We start from the raw sequence: 19,200 nt of genomic DNA, 5'->3' as shown, positions 1-19,200 counted from the left end.
AGCCATCAGTACAGCAGTAGAAGAAGTTCCAGAAGCAGTCCATCCCACAGACCCGACACCGCAGCAATGCCGAGCAGATACCGGCAACAGCAGCCGAGGCCGGCCGGCATCAGTATCGATCCGAGACAGGCTGAAGAAAAGCAAGAGAAAGAATTGCGATGCTTTTGAAGAAACCGTGTGTGTGTTTTGGTTTCGAACAAGAAACTCTTTCGGTCAACCAGTTGTCCATGAAAAAGTTAATTTCCGGCCCTTATCAGGGCCAAGAAAGATAATGATAATGCTCACAATTGGTCACCGGTTCATCGGTCGGCAGTTCGTATCCCGCTGGTTCCATCTGGAGAAACAACACACGTCGGCACATACCTACACTGCATGAAGACAGCTTTGGTTTCGCGCTCCACCCGGAGCACCCAACATTAGTTTTACAATCCACTGCAACATGACGCAACAGATAGACATAGAAAATGTTTATTTTCAAAGCATACGGTTCTTCTGAGAGCCATTGATAGACTTACTAAAGAGTTCTTAAAAAATCTAAAATACTCTAGAGATAAAATGTTATACGCGAATAGCAGATTTTCAAGATTTTTTCATAACCGTTACATAACAAGAACTGTGACATATAATGAAATACATTACAAAAAATTCCACTATTAGATGAAAAATCGATTGATGGCTTTTCTTTTTGAGATAGTTTTTTTTTTACTAAATTGCTCACGAAAGTTGTTATAATAACGTTTGGGCTGTTACGATTTTTTATACGTGAGAGATTTGGATATATTATACATCTTCAAAGGCATGATCAAGTCAAGTCCTACGTCCACTTCGCGGTTATGTCACAGACATTACCCACTGTTCGTTTTTATTACTAGGGGAGGGAGGGGGTCAAAAACTCGGATTTTTGCGTTACACAATTTGTGAACAGACCCTACAGGGTGCGGCAGAAAGTAATGCGAAAATGTTTAAACTACCTACCTTACACCTCGGGAAAATTTTCCGCCGGATTTTGGTCCCTGTGCATTTTAAATGGGACCGGGATTTTGATTTTCCGTGCCCAAATCCCGAAAACATCGCATATGTAAAAAACATGTACGTACAGGGGGAGGGAGGGGGGACAGTGATTTGTGACAGATTGTGACAAGAGGGGAGAGGATTGAAAATGCGAAAAACGATGGATGTAATTTTGAACGATCTCTTACTTTCAAATGCCGCACCGCGAGATTGTAATTGTTGTATTGCGAATTTGTAAAAATGTACCCAAAAGAAGTGATTACTAGTTTGTTGCTCGCCCGGAAGACGCCGAATGAGATTGCTGTGGTGGTAGAATGGCTTTTTTGCCACAGTTGATTGCCTTAAAATGTCTCTGCATGATGGGTCTAAGCAGCGGAAGCCGGAAAGTGGACGTCCGAGATTTGCACGTATGCCAAACGTGATCAAATCGGGTCGTGGAAAAATTGCTCGCAACCTGGTGCGTTCCACCAGAAACATTGCCAAGGAAGTCAAAATTTCTGAGAAATCCATGCGAAAACAATCAAAGAAAACTTGCATGTATAGGAACTACGAGTAACTCGTTCAAAAAGATTGCTGTCTTTGTTGAAGAAAAGAAAAATTATAATCCTGTTTTCCGACGCGAAAGCTTCAGCACCGATGGTGACGCCAACGGCCGCACGAACTGGTTAATTTCACCAAAGAAAACTACGGATGTTCTGGAGAAAGTGAAGTTTAAATTGTAAAACAATCCGATCCGGCTGGTGTCATGATGTTTGGCTTGGGGGCATCCAACGGTTTGACTACCGTCTGTTTTCATTGATGTTGGTGTTATAATCAACACCGAATTGTTTATTAGTAGGTATTTTAAAGGATAACATGCACATGGCTGTCGGAGGACAAGATATGCAAGGCGTGTTATAGCTCCGGTGTAGTCTTGATGATATTATTAATAGAAATAAAGCACATATTCAGTAAATTTGTTTGAAAGGACCTTTGCACTCGAAAATGTTGAGATTATTGCTTGGAGCAGTTCAAATGGGATTTAAAAGAAATAGAACCAATTTTCGCATTTTTTTTTTCTGCTGCACCCTGTATGTCCCACAGTAATTTTTCAATTGCAGTTTCATGTTCTTGCTTCTTTGATAGTGATTCGATTCTGGAGTGAAATGATAGCCTTTCGGTACAACTTTGTATGAGAAAGGCAAAAAATCAGCCTGCACCCAACTTGTGGAGACGCATGATATTTGGCGAGCCGTTCTTGCAGTCGTTTAGTGCAAACTAGTAATGAACTCTCAATTGGCCAGTGGAGATATATCAGCTTCCACACTGATATTCTTCCCTCCCCCTTCATACGGGAGCTTGGCAGAAGGAAGGTCGTGTGATATGTGCCATCACAAATATTGCCCTCCGCTTGCTTTCAAATCGACTTCTATAAAAACATTCTTCATGCCTGCCGTATCCTAACGGAACTATCAATTCTATACTTTCGCCTCTAATTCTATCATGAACATGTAGGGTAAGACGGTATAATGCGCCCCACCTGGCCAAAACGCCCCCCTTTGATTTCTAGAAAACTATAACTAATTAAGGGTCAAAATCAGTTGGTACCTATAAGTATTTGTAAACCCACCATACTATGTGAATGTGGAAGTATTTTTGTATTACGAAATGAAAATAATAGCAAAATACAAAAAGTTACAGTTTTGATGTAACTTTTCATGTTTGTTTGCTCAACATTCTGGAGGGACTCTGGCATACTGTCCGCAAAACTTGCACCGGAACACTCAGTTGGGCAACAAAATAACTTTTCTCAGTGGTTAATAAGATATAAAATTGCTTCCATCTTCAAAAATGTAACGATTTTCGAAAACATGTTTCACTGGCCAAAACGCCCCAGTGTAGGCAGGACGATATGTCCTTACCAACTGGACACAAGCGCAGCGAGCCTGCAGCAGTTGCTTCCAAATTGTATGGAAAATATAGAAAAGTAATTCACACCTGCTTAAATGGACTTATGTTGGTTTTTTAATGTCAAGCGTCTTTGGGGTTTGTAGCCTTTTTATTATGGGATTGATGAAATACTAATGAAGGGCTATGAAGCGTCTTTGGTTGAGGTGGGGCGTATTGCCCTGGCACCATTTAAAATTCATTTTTTCACGACTTTTCAGAAAAGCTTTATTACGTGTAATCTGTAATATTTTTATATGACTACTCACGGCAATGCATTTTCGACTTCCTGGACTACCAAATAACACAAAGTTTGCATAAATTGCGTTGAAAAGTAAAAAGTTATTAAGAAGTTTCCTTAGGGGGGGCATATTAAACCGTCTTACCCTACTTCTAAGTTTGGAAGATGATATTAGCATTTCCATATCATTTATCGTTTAACTTCACGTAGAAGTAACACACACAAAATCATTAATTTAGTTAATCAAATCTTGTTGGTGCAATCATTTGATTTGTTAATGAAATCAGCAATTTAGTTTTTTAGTTTAACCTTACGAATTTTTGCTGCGTGAAGAAGAACGCCCAGGTAACAACCGCCACGCATAAGTTGGAATGAACTCCGCTCTAATTTTTGAAAATAAGTTATCCGTTGTTGTTTCCGTATTCGCGAAGTCGAAGCAAAATTCTTCACACAAACAATGACAGTTCTTTATGGGTTTTTACAATAGAGCAACAGAGAGGAGGAGGTGGCGGCCATGTTTCACTCAAACTCTGACAGATAGCAATGCGATTTCCCATAGGAGGGAAGAGCAGAATTTGCTTCGACTTCGCGAATGCGACGGAAAATCCGATAAAATTTTTCACCATTGTAAATGGTCAGGTTTTCCTATTAGAAATACTATCGTGTGTACATTATCGTGCTATAAATTACAGTCGACTCTCTACATCTCGATGTTCTATGTCTCGATATATCTCCCTATGTCGATGGTTTCCTCAGTCCCTTCAATCTACATACATTTGGGCATTCTACATCTCGATAACCTCCCTATCTCGATGTGTTTTGATCATATTTTGTTCAGGATTCACTCTCCCTATGTCGATATGTTCAAATTTTTAGGCTACTAGACCATCTTTGGACAATAACAAACACATCAACAACAGGAAACGACATTTGTTTTGTTGTCGTTTTTCATAGCAACGATCTTTTTGGGATCTAGTACCCATTTCAATTTTCCTTCCATTCCTCGATCTCTCCCTATCTCGATGGTCCCTTCAATATCGAGATGTGGAGAGGCGACTGTAATTCCGAAGACCAAAACGTCGCGTCGCATTAGCCTTGATTTCTATAATGAAATGATGATTTTTGTTTACAAATCGTTCAATACGCGGTATGGAAATTCAGAGCTCCTATGTTTAGTTTTCTGTCACGATAATGCGTGCGCTTGATTTCGAATTCTCGTTTAATTTGTATTTAGTTTTCTTGATTCATGTGAAATAATCTTAATGTAAACAAGTTCATCAAATTAAAAATAACATTCAATGAAAATTCAAATATATACCTCCTTTATAGATTGTCAACGATAACAGTACTTCAGAAGAAAAATGACTACATGTACAATTTCAACCAAGGGTTATATGAATCGGTGAACTGATTTGCAGCCAGAAGATTAATCATCATTCGATTCGAACCAACCATTGTCGCCGTTTCGGCGCGCCGTTCCGAGTGACATAACACCACAACCACGTGTTTGTTCTCGTTCTTCGTGTGCACTACATTATATTCATTCATACCACAGAACAGACGAGAAAAGGGGAAATATTCTAGTGACAACATGCAGTTCTTGAGTGATGAAATTTGGGAAAATAAAACTAAGTGAAATGACAGAATATTATGTTAAGGCTGATTAGCAAGAAAATATAGTGACGGCTCTTTTAGACCAATGCTATTAATAAGGGAAGTGATTCGGTTGTGGGCACCGTTCAGTTGTGGTCACCCCCAAGTATCTTTTGACAGAAAGCAGATACTGTTATTCTGACATCTGTCATTCATTTGCTATCGAAACATGATGTTTTGTGCAGAATACCGAACTAGATAGACACCTCTACTTTGAACTATGAACAATTTTTTTTTTCTACATTAAAATCAACACGAAAATTTTGTTTGACCTTTTTCAAAGTGTCATAAAATGGTGTGATTGAATTGAAAAAGTGAGTTCTAATGCGTATTCATACGGTAAATTTAGTCTATTTTGTGGTTCATTAACGATTGCCATCAAAATTTCAGCTCGAACATTTTTTCATCACTTTCCTGAAACGCTGCTAAATTCGGTTGTGGGCACCCTTATTGGTTCGGTTATGGGCACCCTCTCTTTATTGACAAATCGTTCAATATTACTGAGTTTATCAACAAACATATCAACAAACTTATTTTTATGTATTTTCTTCGTATTATTCAGTCATAATTTATTGTAATAAGTTTTGTTATTAATTTGTTTTTTTTAAGGCGCATTTAACCATTGTATATGCGCTTTTTGGAACTAAGCGTTGACCGATGTACACGCAACAAGTTGCTTTCGACGGGGAATACAAACAGTCATTGTTTCCATTTACTATTGGACCTTTTAGACATTGCCTTCCGAAGTTGTTAACAAATTATTTAAATGAATGCAATATATGTAAATTGGTGGAAAAAGTTAAATCCAACTTCCTGAAGTGCTATTTTTGACCTTTCTTAAGTGATTATTTTCGTTACCCTGCATAAGAAAGGCATCATCACTGCTAGTTGGATTAATCTAGTTTTTTTATTGTTTCATGACAATTAAAACTAATAAAATACTATTTTTCTTTGAAACTGGGTGGATTTCATTTGTTATTCTTCATTATTAGCCGGATTTTCAAGGGTGTCCACGACCGAACCACAAAACTAAAATGTACGAAATGCACAGCATATGTTTCGAAATGGACAAATTGATATGAAATTTGCGAAAAAGAATCCACGTGTCTTGGAGGGACTCGAACCCTCAACCTCCTACTCCTACCTCCTAGTAGGAGGTTGAGGGTTCGAGTCCCTCCAAGACACGTGGATTCTTTTTCGCAAATTTCATATCAATTTGTCCATTTCAAACACAGCCAAGATATTTAACAAAAAAATGGTTTTCGTACGGCCGAGTTGCCGAATAATATGCAATTAATTAAAATGTACGGTTAAACATGGTTTGAGGCCTAAGCGGAGGTGAAGAAGAACTGTATAGAACTCTCCTCATAAACATATTGTTCACTCACTCACTGCAGTAGTTTCGGCTATTGTTTTAGGTTTTTCTTATTGTATACTAGCAGACCCGACGAACTTTGTTTCGCCTAAAATTGATTTATTCTCTGATTAGTTCTCGAGTTAAGCAGAAATGTGTGTTCCATTTGTATGGGAGCCCCCCTTTACAAAAGGGGGAGGGGTCTCAAACCATCTTAAGAACCTTCCCCGACCCCAAAAACCTCTGCATGTAAATTTTCACGCCGATCGGTTCAGTAGTTTCCGAGTCTATAAGGGTCAGACAGACAGAAATTCATTTTTATGTATATAGATTTTTACGCATTAATCTTTTTCTTTTTCTTCTTCTCTTCTTATTATCTTCTCTTCTTCTTTTATATAAAAATGAATTAGTTTGTGCTTGTGTCCGCCAAACTTAAGGTGAATTACGACAGAGTCCAAAAACAGCTGCCACAATGGCTTCACTACAATTTGTGTTTACAATTTATTTTTTCGAGTAAAAAATAGAAAATTGTGAAAAACCCAAATATAGACTCGTATGCGAATTGACAGTTCAGTTCAGAACGCGAATTCTCACAACGACTGCCGGATCAACTTGTGCACTAATCAATTGCAAAACATTTTAATCACTCGATTTATTCGTGGTTCAATTCTACAAAGAAGGACTTAATTTAAATGTTTTTGAATCGTAATTGTAATATGAACCTAAAAATGCCAGCAGCGGGTGTGCATATTCCATATTCAGAATCAATCTTCCCATACAATTTGATTCACTTGGTTGAAATGCGGTTGAGTAATAAACGTTAAGAATAGGAACAGAAGTGCTATTCGAATTAATTTCATCTTTGTCAAAGTTACACAGGCATGAGAACTGCTCTTTCGTAATTTTACTGAAGTGGAAAAAGAGCAGAAAATCATCTTCTGATATGACATAAACGGTAGTATTAATCCTATGATTGACATGCTCCGGGGAGCGGCATCGGATGGAACCGTGAAATGATTGATTCAATCAAGTAATTGCTGCTTCTGTTACTACCCTGGTGTGGGCTCGGAAGCGGATCAATTGAGGTCAGCTTGATAGTTGACTTCTCGGAACAATTATAACGGACATCTAATGTATTGTGATAAGTGAAGCGAGACCAGCTGAGTCTCAATCTGCAATCAATATATTGATAAGAAGCATGCTGAACCGATGAGCTCTTGCCTCTTGAATTAGTAATTTTTCCACTGAGCATCATGGGAGCGTAACTGCAGAGTGAGAATTATCTTCATCGACTGGCTATTCGATTTACTTCAGAATGCTAAATCTATTTTTACAAGTTTTTGCGCTGCAAACGATAAACGATAATTATTATAATCAGCAATATTCTTGTTTGCGTTCAACCGTTTGTTCGAAAGAAAATTGATGTGCATTCCCCTTTACACGAGCAGAAACAAACAAACCGTTTGTTTAAGAAACTGCATAATGTGACATTTTTGGCCAAAGTGAGATTTTTGTATATTCTGAATCTTTGTCCAAAAATACGCCTTTCACATTCTTCTTCTTCTTCTCTTCTTATTGACATTACGTCCTCCACTGGGACATAGCCACCACGCAGCTTAGTGTTCATGCAGCACTGAAAACACTCCCACACAAATTAACATCATCAACAGGTAGTAGAAGCCTTCACCTAGGTGTCCCACGGGCTTTTAGATTCGTCAAATCGACGTTTGAATATTTGTTCACAAAAGCAGATAAGTCGTTTTGAAAATTTGGTATTGAACTATCTAAGCTCATATCCCGTAAAGTTGGTAGATCACTTTTACCTAGTGTTTTACGGTGTAAGATCAAACCGAGCCCTAGCTTAATCCATTTTTCTAGCTAGGGCAATAAGTTGTGGTATTTCAAGGATTTATCGTATTTAGTCCTCTCTACCAATTGCAGTTTTTGAATTATAACAAACTTAACTTTACCCTGCACATGGTTGAAAGACTCAAATTACTCTCGTTTGAGGCTAAGTTGTATGCAGAGGAAATAGATTTTCTAGCAATTAGTTATAAAACCAGGGCCCATCGACCTAGGCTGAACTAACTGCTGGAAAAAGTTCGAGTTAGGGTTCTATAGATGTACTAACTCTTCATGAACTGGTAAACAATGGTAGTTCGAGGAACACACGGAAATTCTTGTTACTGAACAACTTCTCCAGATTGAAATGGTCTTGTAGATGGAGCTAAATCCCGGGTTTGTAGCTTTACTGGTGATATTCTAGAAGCAAAGCAAGGATGTGACTAGGGTTCCGATGCATGGCCAATTAACAGTATTACTGTTCTGTTATCTCAAGGAAAGATTTGATAAGGGGCGCGCCTGCAATGAGATTGCTCTCTGTGAAGGGTTTAAATAGCAGGACCGTGTCATGTACTCTTGGGAAAATAAAACAAGAACTGTATCGAAACCGATACTTCATTGCTTCTCAATAGTAATATTTGCTACTTTATTGAAGTAATGGAGTAATTCGACATGCACTTAAACACTAAGGATACGGGGAATGCTACAATAGAATAATAACTGGTCGCAGTGGCACACCCGAACAGGAAAAAAAAATCTAAGCTCATTTGGATCGTCAGCGGTGTTGAACTAAAAGTAAAAAAAAACACCTTAATAAAGAAGTTTAAAAAAATGTGGATCGTCATGATGGCAAACGCGTCCTAAATAATAATAAAAAAATGAAAATAACTTTGATATGGAAATTCATTGTATATATCATTGTATAATCCATATCATTGTAAATCGTTTAACTTCACGTAGAAGTAACACACACAAAATCATTAATTTAGTGAAAATAACTTATTATGTGGATTTCTGGCTTGTTTTGAGGTGCTTTTCTGCCGTCATACGCATATTTGTCCCATGTTTGCTGGGATTTCCTATATACATGGGACAGTTATGCGTAGAACGGAAGTTTTGTCAGTGAATAAACTCAGTTGGTGATAAGCTGTACACTGTTGGGCGCTGCTCGATTTTGCTTTCTTGAAATTCTCTTAATCATAATAAAATAAAATTCACTTTATTAATTTTTCGCGACTAAAATTGAAACTCCTCCTGAAAAATTAAAAATTTTCCATAAAAAATAAGGAAATTGTCAATAAAGAAATCAGGGTATGAGCAACAGTACTGGTAGTCGATAAAATGATTATATTGTTCCTGTTTTCTCGAGCTATAAGTGACATTATTGAAGAAGAAACGTGAGCTCGTTAGTTCACGAATTCATTAACGCTTTTTTTGCATGCAACCGCAAATAACTTTATTGTTCTGAACTCGAAATACCTGGATATTTATTTAAAACGGAATCAAAATTGTTCCTGGTATTTTTTTTACATGCAGCCTATTGTGCTGGGAAAAAGAAGTATTTAGAGATGTTTAGGGGAATGTCTTCACTTGTCATAAGACGATTTAGTACCATCCCATTTATTCCACCACTTGATTATTACTTTACAGATATGATTTCAACCTCAATAATAAGGCAGTCTACAGTGTCTCATACTTGACTCGATTTTAGTCGTGACAAGTGATACAAATTAAGCCAAAATTTTTGAAGGAACGAATATCCTAACATGATTCTCACCAATTATTCTATATGAATTTGAGAAAATTGTTTTCAATTTTTTAATGCATACTTTTGTCGATTGTTAGAAATTTTGCGACTATTGCTTGCAGATATGTATTTGATTTTGACAGTATATATTTAATCATTTATTCTAATCTATATATATAAATGAAAACGTAACGGTCTAACTCATTCGCAGCAAATCTTGTGGTGATCTTATTTTGGTTTTTTTGCGAGTTTTCCCGTTCAATCGGTCAGTTTGTGCCTGGTGAACCCTAGAACATTTTCTGCTAAACGGAACACAACTGTTGGCTTAGCTTTTTTTCAAGCGTGCTGAAGTGCAAAAGTGATTCTAAATTGTTTTCTTCACTACGAAATCCAGCCCAGAAACGAAGAAAGTACTGAAAACAACAAAGTTATTAGTGGTACTAGAAGGTGTTATACTTTCACACTCACGCCCGTGATCGAGTCACTCAGTCGTTAGTAATATTATTTATCCACCGGTTCGTTTTGCTCAGTGCATTCACACGTCCGAATCGGTGCTGTTGATTCGAATAGAGCAGCAAGTCCTGGTGCGCTCGGCAGTCTCAAAAGCCGAAACACTGCAGTTGACGTGCGAGACTCTGCTTCGACAACGGCTTTGGTGGAGGTCCATTCAGTGCGCATCCACACGCTTCATCTGCGGCGGCGCTGAAGAAGGATAGAGTAGTGTGTCTCGTTGCGTTTGGTTATATCAAAAGCTGAAACATCGATCGACGCGCATGTCTCTGGTTCGACAACGGCCTGAGTGAAGGTATAGGTGGAACGATAAAGGGATTTGTATGAACACACTGTATTCGCTTGGACACAAGATTGTGTGTGATTTTATACTGCCTTCTAGCTATCACATTAATTTTTCGTTGTCGTAGGGAAATCTATTCTGCGTTGGCTTATTCTGTGGGTAGGAGATAATTGAAAATTATGGATGCATGTAAAGCGTGCGCTAGGAGCTTTGCGCGGTCTGACAGAAATGTTTTGTGCAGTGGGTCTTGCGGAAGGGTTTTTCATCCTGGCTGCGTTGGTTTGAATGCGACAAACTTTAAAGCATGGGCGGCGAACGTTGGACTACTCTGGTTTTGCGAAAACTGCAGGGTTAACTTCCACCCCAGCGTTATGGATCGAGAAGCTGTGATTTTGAAAACTATGAGGGATCTTTTATTACGCGTCGATTCAATGGACCTACGAGTCGGTCAATTTGGTGAAAATTTGAAGACGCTTAATGGCTTAGTGTCTATCTCTACAACTGTCAGGCGTGATTCGAATTTTTCTTCAAGACTGCAGCAGTTTGCGATGTCCGGAACGGCAATTCATGATCCTACCGAGTTCCACAATACCATCGATCGTTTCAATCTCGATCATTCGCTCCGCTCAAGTGCTGCCAACAATACTATCGCTGACGCAGGAGATCTTGATGTTTCCTTGGATAATGATGACCTTTACAACAATGATGGCCAAAACGCACCGAATCATCCAGAAGTCTGTTTGCCTACTGCTTCTTTTACCGGAATGAATGCTAGAACTATCACCGAAACCGAGATTTTCAACAATGCCACTGCCCCTGCCGCCGCTCCAGCCACCACCGCACTCGCCACCACCACTACCTCAACCACTATTCGAGTAATTGCCACCACGTCCACCGCCAGAACCAGCCACCGTCACTTTCTCCGCTGCTGCTACCTCAAATCCTGCCTCCACTACCACTACCTACGCCAGTGTGATTTCCAGGACTACTGCTGCTGCAAACACTGCTACTCGTCCTGCTGCTGTTGCAAATACCGAAATTCGCTCTGCTGCACCATCAACATGTGAAGTGCCACATGACTGTCGATTAAAGGTAGTTAACAGGAATCGTCCCCCAGTGCGTCAAATACCTACCGAAGAAACTATGAAATCATTCTACGTCACACCGTTCCACATTGAACAATCTGAGGAAGACATCATCGAGTATCTCCGCGAGACCATTAATATCGACAAATCTTCGCTTAAATGTGTTAAACTCGTCCCGCGAAATAAGGACATTAACGAACTATCCTTCGTGTCATTCAAGCTATCTGTTTCGGAAGATCTTGCCACAGTTATCAATGATACATTTTATTGGCCAGAGGGTGTCGAAATTCGCGAGTTTCAGCCAAAAAACGACAATGTACCCAGACGAATAGTCTCGACATAATCAGCGTAAGTAATAATCATACCAACGTACTATCTGATTCTAATTTATTAGTAACTGCTCCTTTACTCCCTCCATGTTTGGACATGTCAATTTACGAGTCAAAAATTAAGTTCCATTATTTTGATTACATGCACATGAGAAACTCACTTGAGAAACAGTCTAAAAACTTCATCAAAATTGGACTTCATAATGCGAGGAGTTTGGGAAGTAACATAGATAACTATCGTTCTTTCTTAGATAATTCTAAATTAGATGTTCTGTCTATTACTGAAACCTGGCTTAAACCATCAATTACTAATAAGTCTATTGAACTCGATGGATACAAAATCATCAGATCTGATCGTCAAAATAAACATAAATCAAGAGGAGGAGGAGTTGCCTTCTACCTTAAGAAAAATGTTAAATGCACCGTTATTGCAAAACCTGAAACTGAAAGTGAAATTGATTATTTGTTTATTAAACTTAAGCATGCCAATTTAGTCTGCGGTGTCGTCTATAAACCCCCGGACGTTAATGTTTCAAAACTAGACACAATTTTCAGTGTAGTTTCAGAAATTTCATCTTCAAATCCCAATGTTCTGTTGATGGGTGATTTCAACATTGATCTGATGAAACGCGATTCAAACAAGACTGTGAAACTAATTGATTATTTAACATCATTTGATTTCAAACTTGTCTCTACTCATCCAACTTGCCATAGGCCCGGTTCTTCATCGACCATTGATCTGTTTACAGGTAATTGCACGGACAGTTTGAACAATGTGTACCAGTCGTCAGTGGGGTGAATCAGCGATCACGATTTTATTTGTGTTGATTATAAGTTTAGGCTATCTACAACTTCTACTGATTCTTATTGGACTCGCGAATATCATAAAGTTGATAAAAACTCGTTTATTGCTGATCTTCGTTGTGTCAATTTCGATAATGTCTACAACTGTGTGGGAATCAACGAAAAGCTTCGGTGTTTCAATGATTTACTTTACTCCGTTCTTAACATACATGCCCCACTCAAGAAAAAGACGACCAAAGATCCAAGAAATCCTTGGATCAACAAGTATGCTAATCGATTGATTAAAAATCGCTCCGAAGCCTATGAGTGCTGGAAACGGGACCAAGGTAACCAGAATAAATGGAAAAATTTCACCTGCCTTCGTAACTTGGCCAACCGCGAAATCAAACGCACAAAACGAGAATATTTTAACTCTCAACTTAGTGCTGATCTTCCTGCAAAGCAGTTGTGGAAAAACATTAAACGATTGGGCTTGAAACAAACGAACACTCATGTAGGTGGAGGTGACGTAACTGCTGACTCCCTGAATATGTTTTTTGCAGCACACTTCCCACCCCTTAGTTTCAATCAAAGTGAAGATGTTGAAACACAACCAAAGTTTTCATTCAGATGTGTAACTAGTGATGAAGTTTTAGCTGAGTTCGCCACTGCCTCATGCGATGCTGTAGGAAACGACTTTATTCCATTGAATGTTTTAAAAATTTCTTTAGGTGTCACTCTTACGTACATTACTGATATTTTCAATTGCTGCATTACATCATCCGAATTTCCTGTCGATTGGAAAATTGCTAAAGTTATTCCAATCAGTAAGATTGATAATCCATGTATCGAAAAAGATTATCGTCCAATAAGCATCCTTTGCGCTCTTTCTAAAGTTTTTGAGTCAGTACTTTCTAAACAACTGAATGAATATTTAATCCGAAATAACCTGCTATGCGCTTTCCAATCGGGGTATCGGAAGGCATGTAGTACAGTGACTGCACTGATTAATATTGAAAATGACGTAAGGGAAGCACTAGATAAAAAAATGATCACTATCCTTACGCTCTTAGATTTTAGTAAGGCGTTTGATTCTATTAACCACCGACGATTATGTGAAAAGTTGAAACACAATTTCCACTTAGACCATTTCTCCTCAAGTTTAATTCTATCCTATCTTTCCAATCGGTTGCAGTATGTCGACTACAATAATCATCAATCCGAAATTATTGCAGTCCAAACTGGGGTACCACAAGGCTCAATACTCGGTCCATTACTCTTCTCGATGTTTATAAACGACTTACCATTGAGTTTATCTTTCTGTAAATTTCACCTATATGCGGATGATTGTCAGCTGTACATTAGGGCAGTTCAAATTTCAAAAATGTTCAAAAATTCCAACTCCCATATGTCTATAAGAATCATTTTGATAATATAGGAGTCCTGGCAAAATTTCAGGCAATTCGGTGGCCATTTAGGGGTGGCGCGAGGTCAATTTATGTTTATATGGAAATTTGTATGGGAAAAACTTAAAATTTATTGAAATCCCCCTACAACTCTTAAATCGTGATGAATTCAAATAAACATCCCCAACCTCCATTTTTGGAGTCTATTTGAGCTTAACCAGTGGGTAACTCATTAATTTTGATTTATGTTTCCACTGCTACGTTGAGGCTAATTACACCATTTTAGCCATTTATCTCATATTCACGCTGTCAATAGAACCGTTCAATCCACTCATAACTAATGTGTTATCCGGAGGTCTCATTTATATAGATTCCAAAAAGAGAGGTTGGGGATGTTTATTTGAATTCATCACGATTTGACAGATGTAGGGAGACTTGAATATTTTTTTAGTTTTTCCCATACAAATTTCCATATAAACATAAATTGACTTCGCGCCACCCCTAAATGACCACCGAATTGCCTGAAATTTTGCCAGGACTCCTATATTATCAAAATGATGCTAATAGACATGTGGGAGTTGGAATTTTCGAACATTTGAAATTTGAACTGCCCTACTGTACATCTCCGGAGAACCTAGCACCGCACCTGAAATCGTTTGTCGGATGAACTCAGATGTTCAAAATATTTTAGAGTGGTGTGAACAGAATGGACTGATTCTTAACGTGAAAAAACACAGACTATAATTTTCACACTAAACGTGCAACCTTACCTTTTGTTCCTCTAATTAAAGTTGGAAACGATTTCATCACGTATTCTAATGTGGTTAAAAATCTTGGCATTCTTATGGATTCAAATTTAAATTGGACAAACCAGACAAACGCTGTTTCCAGTAAAGTCTACAACGCCTTGCACTCCCTACTTTTGCTGCGGCATTGTACTCCTCAACACATCAGGATTCAACTTGCCAAGTCACTTTTAGTACCTCTATTCGATTATGGAGACATATTGTTTGGTCTTGTATCAAAGGCAAATCTCAAAAAACTAAACCAGGCTTTCAATGCAGTTGTAAGATACGCATACAATCTAAAAAAATATGACCACATATCTGCCTATAAGAAGTCTTTACTTGGTTGTGATTTTGTGAATCATCTTAAGCTAAGAACATGCATCCAAACATATAAAATTATAAATGACCCCCCAATTTACCTCCGAAACTTCTTCAAGGTTGCCCGCTCTTCTCGAGCATTACTACTTATTGTTCCAAGAGCCCTTTCTAATAATTTGAGAGATTCTTTTCGTGCCCGTGCTGTCAAAATTTGGAACGAATTACCTCGTAATCATAGAAGCGAAACGACATTTGTCTCTTTCAAACGAAATATGAGCATTCACTTCAATTCCCAATAGTACTTTGGTATGAAATTACTTATTTTATTGTGTTAGAAAATAGTACATAGTTGCGTAAGCTTTGAAAACTGTTATGTGGTTATTTATGCGATTATAAAGATTATGTAGATAAATAAATAAATAAAATAAAATAATCATCAGTAATTTTAATTGTGTTTTGAAAATTATAAAAGAATAAGCTCTATTTTGTTTGGATATAGATTCTTTGTTTCCTAAAAGGTTTCGATTTTACTTGCAGCTTGATACAAATTATTCAAAAATAGTTTCAATCAGCCACATATTTTACCTAATAAGTAATATAATAAGAAATTGATCACAGCTCCGCTTCATGCAAGTTTCGAGTTCCAACACACTAACGGATGAATGCTGTCTCACTCCGATGTTTTTCATTTCTCGTTAAGGTATGAACCTCTCACGTCACTCAAGTGGATTCTCGGAGTAGAAAAAGAAAATACAAATGAGAACCACTCACGTCACCTCCCTCTCCCTACAGCGTTACGTAATTTGTGAAAGCCTCCTTATGCATATTGATAAGGATTCCTTGAACCCTAAAATAAACCCAAAACCAGAGAAAGATTACTGCAAGTTTGAGTCCTTGTACAGTGAACGTTCGCTAATTGGGTTTTCTTTAGCTGGGGGTTCGCTAATTGGGGCGAAACCCAATTAAAAAGCAGCTAAACATCATTCGTGTTTGAAAGGGATCGATAGTTTTTGGCGCGTAAAGTTTTACTTTGTTCAATGCTAAAAGTAAACAACATTGACGATTGTCATAACGCCTCAATAAACGAACGACATTCGATAATCGGGGTGAAAGCGAACGATTAGTCCTTACGAGGGGTGTCAGCAGGCCATTTGGTCGAACGCCTTTAAGCCGAATGCCCTTTAGCCGAACGGGTTGTTTGGCCGAATTGTTTTAAAAATTTACCTCAGATTACGAGTAGTGAAGAGTGAGAAATGATAAGTGAGTAGTAGCTAAGCATGAAATCAAAAGTAAGGAATGTGACTGCACATAAGAAATCAGAAGTCGAAAGTGATTATTGAGGAAAGAGAAGTAAAAAGTTATATGTGGGAAGTGGGTTGTGAGAATTGAAAAAAATTGGGAAATGAGAAGGCAATAGCAAGAAATGAGAAGTGAGGAGTGAAAACTAAGAACTGAGAACTTGAAACTGAGAATTGAGAAATGAAAAGTGAGAAGTAAGAAGTAAGAAGTGGGAAGTGAGAACTGAAAACTGAGAGCTGAGAATTGAGAACTAGAAGCTTAAAACTGAGAACTGGAAACTAAGATCTAAGAACTGAAAACTGAGAATCGAGAACTGAGACCCGAGACCTACGATTTGGTGTGAACTGGTAACTGAGAACATAGAACTGAGAATTGAGAAATGAGAACTGATAAATCAGAAATGAGAAATACGAAGAGAGGCGCGAGAACCAAGCAACGAGAAACAAGAACTGCGAAGTAAGAATTGAGAAGTGGGTTATGAAGTAAGAGTAGCAAGAAGTGAGTACTTTTCACTTATTAGAAATGAGTACTAAAAAAATGAATATTAATAATTCATCACCAACATTTCAAAAGGGCGAAACTGCTTTTGTAAACCAGAACTAGTAACGTCGCTGGTGGGCTGATTTGTGCCCACCTTAGAAATCCAGTGCCATTGAATTAAAAAAGAGGATTTAATCCACTTGTCGTGAGACGAGTTTGTACAATCCCATTTAATTCCACCACTTAATTGTACCTTGACAAATACGTATTTCAACCACAACAGTAAGGTCGTCTCCTGTGTCGTACTTGACTCGACTAACCACAAGTGGTGGAAATAGTCGCTTCACGAGTAAGAAAAGAGTGTAATTGGGCCTACAAAAAATGCCACACTCGCGCGAACCTACTGCCTGCATTTTTCTGGTGCTTGCTTTGTTCGCGAGTACGGACAGTGAAAAGTAAAAAAGCAGGGCAGTATTTTGTTCGGGAGTAAAAATCACGGTCGCCAGTATTTGTGGTTATTTCGAATACAATGGATAAATTTCACTTGTGTTAAACACAATAACTATAAACAAAGGCGTTCTTGCTCGAACACCTCGAACATCCGTGAAAAACATGTTCCAATGTTGTTTTGTGACATTTTGTAAATTAACCCGCATGACTCGCGAAGCTTCATGAACATTTTTCGGGGTTCGTTTTTCTGTTTTCTCTGCGAGCAGTAGATAGGCAAGAAAAAGCCAAACAAGTGTTCGCGAGTATTTTGCATTGTCTACTTCTCGTTTTGTGAGCAAGGTTCGCAGATTTCCACCACTGCTAACCACTTGGCCACTAAAACAGCTCAAAATAATTTTCTTAACAAATAGGATTCATTGCTTCCATCAATGGTGTTGGATTGCGTGGTTGGGCTCCAATTAGCCAACAAGCAACGTGAGAAGCTCTTGTTTATGCTTTGGTTCTTTTGGTTTTGAAATGTTGGTACCGAATTGTTACTTCTTCTTTCTCTCTTAATTTTGCATCTTCTTTTTTTCTTCAAAGCTCTTACTTCGTCCTTCTTTCTAAATATTCCTTCTGCTTCATACCCTCCTCCCTCTTCCTTCTCTCTCCTTCTTTATCTTTTCTTGTTTCTTTCTATCTTCTTTTTTTTTCCTTTTTTCTTCTTCCTTCTGGTTAATTATTATTTAGCGTCTTAGAGGAAATGTTTCAGAGCTGAAAGACTACACTTCCATTTACTACGTTGTCTACTTGAAAACTTCTTCAGTGTTTTGTTACCGACGATAACAAAACACTGAAGAAGTTTTCAAGTAGAAAACAAAATACGTTTCTGCTGCGATTATGGTGATTATAGCAGGCGTTGCAATTTATCCCATCATTCGATCTTCTGAGCAAAGATACTAATGATATGCTGGGATATCGATCTTAGTTATCTATCTGCTCAGTAAACAAAGTGCAATGTTTGCCATGGAGAAAAGCGTTTTCACTGCTTTTGTCGTAGCAACGCCCTCGCAACGTGAACAAACCCCAAACCACGCTGGCTCTCAGGATCATCATCAAATGCTCAAATGATAATATATTTCCAGAGTGCTCTTTGATTAGGGATAATATCTTTGCACAAGCAAAGATGATATCCTGTGCTCAGATGATATTGCAATGCCTGGATTATAGTGAAAGTAAATTGAATAGTAAAGTCTTTTAACTCTTCTTCCTTCTTCTTTCTTCCTTCTTTCTTCTTCTTTCTTCCTTCATTTTGCTTTCTACTACCTTTACTCTTCTACTTCTTCCTTCTTCTTCTTTACTTCATCCTTCTTTATTCTTGCTTCTTCTTTCTTCCGTCTAGCTTCTTCCTGTTTCCTTCTTCTTTATTCTTTCTTTCTTGGTCCTACTTCCTTTTTGCTTCTTCCTTGTTATTACTTTTTTCTTGCTTCTTCTTTCTTCCTCTTCTCTCTACTTTCTTTCTTTTTTTCCTTCTTTTTCCTTGCTTCTTCAATTCCTCCTGAATCCTTCTTCTTTCTTCCTACTCCCTACTTCTTTCCTCCATTATCCTTCTTTCTCTTTCCTTCTTCCATTTCCTTTCTTCTTTCCTCCTGCTCCCTTCTTCCAGATTCCTTCATTCTTATTCATTCTTCCTTCTTTTTCCTTATGCCTTCTTCT

At 38.1% G+C, this 19,200-nt stretch overlaps 1 protein-coding gene across 7 annotated transcripts in view; it reads right to left on the bottom strand.

Moving 5' to 3' along the window:
- Positions 1-19,200, bottom strand: part of LOC134212753 (uncharacterized) — a 394,317-nt gene that overhangs the window by 27,226 nt on the left and 347,891 nt on the right. The window lies entirely within an intron of this gene.

The sequence above is a fragment of the Armigeres subalbatus genome, chromosome 2 (assembly GCF_024139115.2).
Source record: "Armigeres subalbatus isolate Guangzhou_Male chromosome 2, GZ_Asu_2, whole genome shotgun sequence".
Classification (NCBI taxonomy): Eukaryota; Metazoa; Arthropoda; class Insecta; order Diptera; family Culicidae; genus Armigeres; species Armigeres subalbatus.
This window is presented reverse-complemented; position numbering and strand designations above follow the sequence as displayed.